This window comes from Dama dama, chromosome 13, assembly GCF_033118175.1.
Source record: "Dama dama isolate Ldn47 chromosome 13, ASM3311817v1, whole genome shotgun sequence".
Taxonomy (NCBI): domain Eukaryota; kingdom Metazoa; phylum Chordata; class Mammalia; order Artiodactyla; family Cervidae; genus Dama; species Dama dama.
Window position 1 is genome coordinate 11,914,319 of NC_083693.1, and position 8,814 is coordinate 11,923,132.

The window sequence follows — 8,814 nt, forward strand, 5'->3', positions numbered from 1 at the left end:
CTCAGCTGGTAAAGAATCCGCTGCAATGCAGGAGACCCCAGTTTGATTCCTGTGTTGGGAAGATCCCCTGGAGAAGGGATAGGCTACCCACTCCAGTATTCTTGGACTCCCTTTGTGGATCAGCTGGTAAAGAATCCACCTGCAGTGTGGCAGACCTGGTTTCAATCCCTGGGTTGGGGAGATCCCCTGGAGAAGGGAAAGTTTACCAACTCCAGTATTCTGGCCTGGAGAATTCAGTCCATGGGGGTCACAAAGAGTCGGACACAGCTGAGTGACTTTCACCTTCATCATAAGCTATTAGGGAAATGATAATTAAGATCACAATTAGATGTCAATACATACTTATTGGGCTTCCCAGGTGGCACTAGTGGTAAAGAAGCTGTCTGCCAGTGCAGGAGACACAGGAGGTGTGGGTTCAATCTTTGGTTTGGGAAGATCCCTGGAGGAGGGCATGGCAACCCACTGCAGTATTCTTGCCTGGTGAGTCCCATGGACAGAAGAGCCTGGTGGGCTATAGTCCATCAGGTAGCAAAGAGCTGGACACAACTGAAGCAGCTTAGCATGCATGCACATACATACCTATTAGAACAGCTAAAGTAAGAAAAAAAAATGACAATACCAAACCTGCAATTTATGCAGAGAAACTGAATTTCTCATATGTTGCTGGTAGAAATGCAAGATAGTACAACTACTATGGAAAACACTTTGACAATTTCTTTAAAAAATTGATATAAAAAGTTGATATATACTACCATACAATGCTTAGGATTTATCTCAGAGGACTGGAGACATAGTTGCACAAAAATCTGCACATAATTGTTCTTAGCAATATTACTATATTGTAATAGCCCCAATTTGGCAACCATCAAAATATTTCTAATGGGTGAATAGCTAAACAAATTAGAGTAAGTCCATACTATGGAATACTACTTAGCAATAAATGGAATGAATTATTGATATAATAACTTGGATATATATCAAGCACTTTGTGGTGAGTGTAAAATGCCAACATTAAAACGTTACACACCATATAATACCATTTATTAATATATCACATTCTTGAAACAAGAGCAAATTATAGAGATAGTAAACAAACTACAGGTGAGGAAAATGTAGAAAAAAAATTATCTTGGTACTAATGGAAAAATTCTGTCTCTTATATGTGATAATGGTTATACAAAAGTACATATGCAATAAAATGACACGGATTATATGCTCACATCATATCAATGTTAAATTCTTGGACTTTTTTTACACTGTAATCATGTAAGATATGACCATTTGGGAAAATTGGGTTAATGGTACATGAAATGTTTGTACTGCCTTTGCAACAGTATACAAATTGTAGCTACACAATGAATAAGTTCTGAGCAACTATAGTTGATAACACTGTATTGTATAATTGAAATTCCCCAAGGGAGTAGAATTAAATGTTCTCACCAAAGATATATAGTGATGGATGTGTCAACTAATCAGATGAGATGAATCTTTTCATAATGCATACATGCACTGAAAAATCACAATGTACATTTTAAATATCTTATAACTGTATTTGCCAATTATATCTCAGTAAAGCTAAAAGTACATAGAAACAAGCAACATTGCATTATAAAATTAGAAAATTATGCAAGACAAAATCAAAGATACCAATATTATGGAATTTAAAATATCATGATAACAACTTCTCAAGAGATTTTAATTTAATTGTTGGCATTCAAGTAATGAACTTAAGGTATAAATTGTAGCAAAAATATATATGGCCTTTTTTGTTGTTGGTAAACTTTGTGTGTGTGTGTGTGTGTGTGTGTGTTAAATGTTGATTTTCTATTTTTATTATTTTTATTTTTTTCCATTTATTTTTAGTTGGAGGCTAATTACTTTACAATATTGTAGTGGTTTTTGCCATTCATTGACATGAATCAGCCATAATTTTTTATATGGAGTTGATAGGTTTATATTATATAGTTAATATCAAAGAAAGACCACTTTTATTTTTCCAGTTGTGGCTTTCTGCTTTAATTTTGGATTATTCCTAACTTGTATACAACGTTTCTCACTTTACTGGGTTTAAAAATACAAAATAAAGTAAGTAAAATAAAACTCTAATTCTACATTTAAATAAAAGGCAGATTGTTCAAAAAAAGGAAATCAGACTCAGCTCTCAGTTCCACCACCATCCTGACCCACTGAATTAGCAGAGACTCAGGAACTGCTTTGCTAATTAAAGTCTGAGAAGCACTATGCTCATTGTCCAATGTGTTGTTTCTATAAATTCCATATTCACTGTGTGTGAATTCCATACACTGTGTGTATGACACTACACATGAGATAGAGTTGGTATATTAAAGTATGAATGAAAGTCACTTGGAACAGCAGATCTTGAAAAAAGAAATGGAGATGGTTTAAAATTTTATATTTTTGTTACTTGGGTAAAAGTGCTTGACTAAATGTTATGTTTTGTAAAGAGGTCTTGGTGACATTCTTTGCTTGTGGGAGGTAAGAATTGGGTAGGTGATCAAGTGGAAGGTGGCGTCTACTCTGAAAAAAGCAAGGACAGCCCTGCTGTTTTACACTTCTGGCTTTCACACATTGAATTCTTCACTTTGGCTTCTGTGACTTCAGAGGAGAAATACACTGTCATTCAAATTATTTTCCCTTAAAACAACATGTCATTTGCTTTGAAGCTTTGAAGATTTCTCTTTGTCTTAGGTTTTCAGACATTTAATTATGATGTGTCTTGGCATGTCTTTGGCTTTTTCTTACTTGAGGTTCATTCAACTTCTTGAATCTGTAGGCATGGGGGACTGACAAATGCCCCCCATCCAAAACATAGCTATGTCAAACCTTGGGGAACCAGTCAACAATGCCTTAATTTGAAAATGGATCTTGTCAGGTAAAGCAACATGATTGGCCAAGGGAAACCTGGAAGAAATGCCTCACATAAATGATTCAAACACCCATGAGGGCACCTCTCTCTGAGTCCACCCATATGTACCTATTCACGGATACTATTTTCCCCCTAATAAACACTTGAGTTGTTTCACTGCTTTCTGTCTCTTTGTGAGAATTCATTTCTAAAAAGCTGATAGGTCAAGGCCTTGTCACTGGCCACTGGTCTTGGAGGTCGAGTGGCTAGAACTCAGCACTCTCCTGCCATGGCCTGAGTTCAATCTCCACTCTGCTATTAAATTTATCCAGGTAGCTTTTTATTTTAGTTATTATATTTTTCAGTTCTGTAATTTGCACCTGATACTTTTAAGATAACTATTATTTCTTTTCTGTAATTTTCCATTTCTCTCAATTTGTTTCAAGAGAATCAGTAAATGCTTATTAAAACATTTTCATGATGTTTGCTTTAAAATCCTTGTCAGAGAACTTCAACATTTGGTTTTGGTCTGTTGATTGCCTTTTGTCATTCATGTTGTTATCCTCCCAGTTCTTAGTTTGATGCATGACTTTCACTTGTATCCTAGCCTTTTGGGATATTATAGTATGAGACTTGATCCTACATAATCATCTTTTTAGCAGGTATCTGCCTGTAGAGGTGCAACACAGAGGTGCAACATCCTCCTGGGTGTATGTATTCATCTTTCCACTGAGCCCTACCAATGCTTCACTACAAAAGTGGAGCACGCTGACTCACTTGCCTCCCTGCGGGGATGCAGGTGAACGCTTGGCCTTCCTTCTGCTATTGACCCCTCCTGGGTGAAACGTATGACACACCAGCACATTGCCTTCAAGTTGAGGTGGTGGTGGGATCAGCTCAGCCCCTGCTGGGCTGAGGGAGGGAAGCAGAGGGCTGACTCACACTTTTGGGGTGCCAGTCACTCAGTGGTCCCACTTTTTGTGACCCCATGAACTATAGCCCACCAGACTCCTCTGTCCATGGGATTCTCCAGGCACGAATACTAGAGTGGGCTGCCATTCCCTTCTCCAGGGGATCTTCCCGACCCAGGGATCAAACCCAGGTCTCCTGCTTTGGAGGCACATTCTTTACTGTCTGAGTCACCAGGAAAGCGACAGAGAGCTTATTCTGAAGAGATTGTGGTGAGGGAAATTGGTGTCCACCTGTGTTTCTGGTAAGAGATGGAGAGTGAGCTCACCACTCAGCTCCACGACAGGAGGATTGTCACCTGCTCCACGGTGCAGGGAGTAGGTGGAAGACCAACTGAAGCCAGGGAAGGAGCAGTTCTCTCCCTTGGCACTTGCCTGATGGAGGGTAGATAGTGCCAAATGATTTTCCATCCTTAGCTCTGCCTTTCTGGCTATTGGCTTGGAGGGCCAGGCTGCTTAAGGTTCTCTGTGTCTGTGCTTGCAGTGGCTCAGGGGAGGCTCTGCAGCCCTACCAGGACTCTGGGAAGCAGCAACACTTCTCCCACTTGCCAGCCTTTCCAGGTGCACTCGTTGGGTTACATCCAGGGATTTACAGTTGTGAGGGGAAGACTTGGAAGCGATGGGGTTTCTCTGCTTTGATGGGGCCAGAAGTAATCAAGTACTAACATTTAAAAATTCCATCTGGGGCTAAAATTCTCAGTCTTTGACATTTCAACTGGGTTGGAAACAAATCCCTTTCTTCATTCATTGCATCCCAGAACTCTTGGCCTTTGTGCTGCGACCCCAGATTGGGCGTGGGGGCAGTTTGTGGTTTAGATTAGAATGTCCAGCTCTACCTCCTGGCCCTCCCACTTACTTGCCCATGGTTTTAGGCAAGTTACTTAACCTATTTTTGCCTCAATCTCCTCATTTGTAAAATGGGGATAATAATGTTGCTAGAAAGTGCTTGACAGAGTAAGTATTATAGCTTAATTGCCATCATTATGATTGTTTCTTGGCCTCTTCGTGTGTTAGTCGCTCAGTCGTGTCCGACTCTTTGCCACCCCAAGGACTGTAGTCCACCAGGCTTCTCCATGGAATTGTCCAGGCAAGAGTACTGGAGTGGGTTGACATTTCCTTCTCCAAAGGAACTTCCCAACCCAGGGATTGAACCCTGGTCTCCTGCATCGCAGGCAGATTTTAAATCTGAATACTTTCTTCCTTTCAGATCCTCTTCTTTTAATTCCACGACCCTCTAGCCTCTCATTCCGTTACTACTTTGCCTCTTTCCTCTCTAAACTAACACAAAGTCTGAGCCAGGAAGTATCAGGTGAAATAAAGCATTAAATCAAGGATATTTTATTGTCAGAAGCAGAAGATTCTCCACAACAGCCTAGAAATTGATGGTGGGTCACCAGCTTTGTCCATTTGGATGTTTGTATTGAACAATGATCCTCATGAAGACATTTGACATAAACAAATTTTTCATCTTTATAATGTTTTCTCCAACAGACCTTCATAAATACCTTTCAACTTTTTTGTCCACTCAGCAAAATCCAGTCTTCCAGAAGTGAGCAACTAAGTGAGAATTCATCATTTCTCAGGAACCTTCATAAATGACTGCTCAGTAAATGCTGTGGAGGGAAATAGGTATTTGGACTTTCCTCCATCGGCTGTCAGGAGTGATCTACAGGAAGCTTTTAGCCCAAAGGTTTAACTTAGCTATTTTAGAGGTATTAGAAGTAAACCATTTGCATAATTTTTTCATACACTTATAAGAGCCAATATTTGCCAATTTCTTCTTAAACAAAATTTTTTTATTTTTTAAATTGAAGTATAGTTGATTTACAATATCATGTTAGTTTCAGGTGTCCAGCAAAGTGAGTCAGTAATACATATATATATTCAGATTGATTTTCATCATAGGCAATTGAAAAATATTGAGTACATTTCCTCGTGTTATACAATGGGTCCTTGTTTGCTATCTACTTTATATATAGTAGTGTTTATATGTTAATTACAACCTCCTAATTTATTTCTCCTTCTTCTTTCCCCTTCAGTAGCCATAAGTTTGTTTTCTGTCTATAAGTCGATTTTTGTTTTGTAAAGAACTTCATTTATGTCATATTTTAGATTCTACATATAATATTTGTCTCTCTCCTCCTAGCTTGCTCCACTTAGTATGATAATCTCTATCATACTAATAAACTTTTCATCCATGTTCCTGCAATTGGCATTTTTTCATTCTTTTAAACTAAATTCTTATTCTCATGTTTTTGATTATGGGAAAAGCAATGGCCCAAATACTTTTTAAAGCAAAGTTGCTTTCTGCATATAATTGATGTGAAGAAATGGGCCTTTTGTATCAGTATAAACAAAATGCAATAGGGTATTTCAGAGTCCATCTTTAACATATTGGATGAAAGACCAGAGACTATATAGCAAGTTCCATTGCTCTTTTGGGAATAAGCATTAGAATGCACCCATGTTAGCTCCTTCTATCAGCTTATTGAAAAACTGCGACCGTCAGAACAGAACAACAGCATTTGGAGGTATAAGAAAGTTCTGGAAACTTCTAGGTAGGAGTGAGTTTATAGGGGAGGCTTCTTTGCATCCACTCATAGTGACAGTCTCATCCCTCTCTTCTTGCCATACCTCACTTTTTTTTTTTTGGAAGAGAGTGCTTTAATATTTTAGAATTATAAAATATGTTCTTTTGAAATATTAAAAAACTAAAGCAACAGATAAAACTATTTCAGTGGTTTGGTGTGTGTCCTGTATTCTTTTTTCTTTTTTTTTTTTGCATTTATAAACTTTTCATTTTGTATTCAGGTAAAGCCTGGAGAACCCCTATGGACAGAAGAGCCTGGTGGGCTACAGTCCACGGGGCCGCAGAGAGTCAGACATGACTGACCGACTCAGCACAACACAGCACGTAGCTGATTAACGATATTGTAACAGTTTCAGGTGACCAGCAAAGGCACTTGGCCACACACATACATGTAGTCTCCCTGGGACTACTAGGAAAAATACAAGTGATGTTACCCTCACTGGACATCTCAGCAGAACCATATTTCCCTGGTGAATATACCTTGAAATAAGTTTTACTTTCCACTTCTCTCCCTAGAGCTGCTAGAATATTTCTCTGAACATAACTGCATAACTGCTTCTTGATACTTTCTAAGCAAAGCACAGTACCCTGTGACCACACTGGTGAATTCTTTGCATTTCTAGCATTTCCATACCTTCTAGGGTGGTTTCACAGGCTGTGGCATGGGTAGTCACACAGGGTCCACCCTAGGTTTAAAACTTTCCTGTCACCATCTTGAAATTCTTAATAATTTTTGATGGGGGGTTTCTCTACCTCTTTTACTCTGCATTGTGCGGCACAGATTTCTTAATTAATTTTTGGCTGGGTCTCACTGCATGCAGGCTTTCTCTAGCTGTGGCAAGCAGGGGCTACTCTCTAATTGTGGTGCATGGACTTCTCATTGCAGTGGCTTCTCACTGCAGAACAGGGCTCTAGGGCACACGGGCTTCAGTAGTTGTGGCTCTCTGAACCACAGAGAGCCATGTGCCCTGCAGCACATGGAATCTTCCAGGACCAGGAATCTTCCCAAGTCCCTTGCATTGGTAAGCAGATTCTTAACCACTGGTCTGTGCCATACAAATTATGTAGCCAGGCTGACAGTCTGCGTTTCACACATTAAGACCATCTCTCTTTAACAGAATTATTGCCCATGTGTTTCCAACACTCATGCATCTGGAGACCAAATATCCCTCCATCAGTCTTTCCTTTTAGTCATTAAATTTCTGGAGAATAGAAAGTACGAAATGGTATGTCATGTTATCTCCAAATTCCACCAGAGCCTTCCACCCAGGCTGGTCTCATACACAGCTGGACATAGGAGCAAAGGCTCCTTGGCATCTTTATCTGCTGGCTGTTACCAACCCTGCATTCTGTAACTGTAACCCTCCTGCCAACCCCCCACCGACATACAATTTTCCTCTGCTTTCTAGGTCCCTAGATCTAGTAATATAATATCTAAAAATAAAATCTGGCTTGTTGGAAACACGGTACAAAACTCTTTAGGGAATTCCCTCCCAGTCCATCGGTTAGGACTCTCTGCTTTCACTGCAGAGGGTGAAAGTCCCTCCCATCCCTTGTGGGGGAACTAAGATCTTACAAGCTGGGGAGGATGTGGCCAATTAAAACCTTTTAATTCATAGGCCATCTCAATCTATGCTCCCAAACTATCACTTGTTCGATCATGCAAAACTGTAGCAGATTCATAAAACATTTCCAAATGACCTTAGAGGACATGGCACAATTTGGTTTTGTTTGCCCGGTCAATGATATTTGACTTGGACAGTTAAGTTTCCACAGCAGACCGTAGCCCAAAATGTGGTGTGTGGGCCTCCAGGTCAGGCTGGGGCAGAGCTTAGCATCCTGATCTGAATGCTGAGGGGGACGCCTTCGGACACAGTAGGGGGAGCCCCAGGAGGCGGGAAGGTGAGCGGAGGGGACGGCTTGCACCTATCAAGGGCGCCTCCAGGTGGCGGATGGAACCCTGCCTGTAAGAGCGAGACCGGTAGAGAGGCAAACGGGGTCCCTCGGCTGCGGAGGGCGAGACTCCTAGTGCTCACCCTTCCTGGAAAAGCCCTGTCCTGCAGCTCCGCCAGGGCTCCAGTGGGAGAGAGCCCTTCTACTCCCCGGCGCCCCTTCCTCTGAGTCTGATAAAATCGCTTTAAAATGAAACGACGACAAAACTGACCCTCTCAGGCAGCATGCGCGTTCACTGGGGCCCAAGGGAGCGGACAGAGCTACGGAAAGCCTTCTCTGGGCGCGGAGGGTCTGCGTCCCTGCGGGGCTGGTGGGACAAGCGCAGACGGCATCTCCGGCGCAGACCGCAGCGCTGGCGGGCAGAAAACAGCAGCGCCGGCGGCTGGCGCCTGGGAGCACCACCGACGCAGGGACCAGGCGGGGCCGGCCCAGTTACT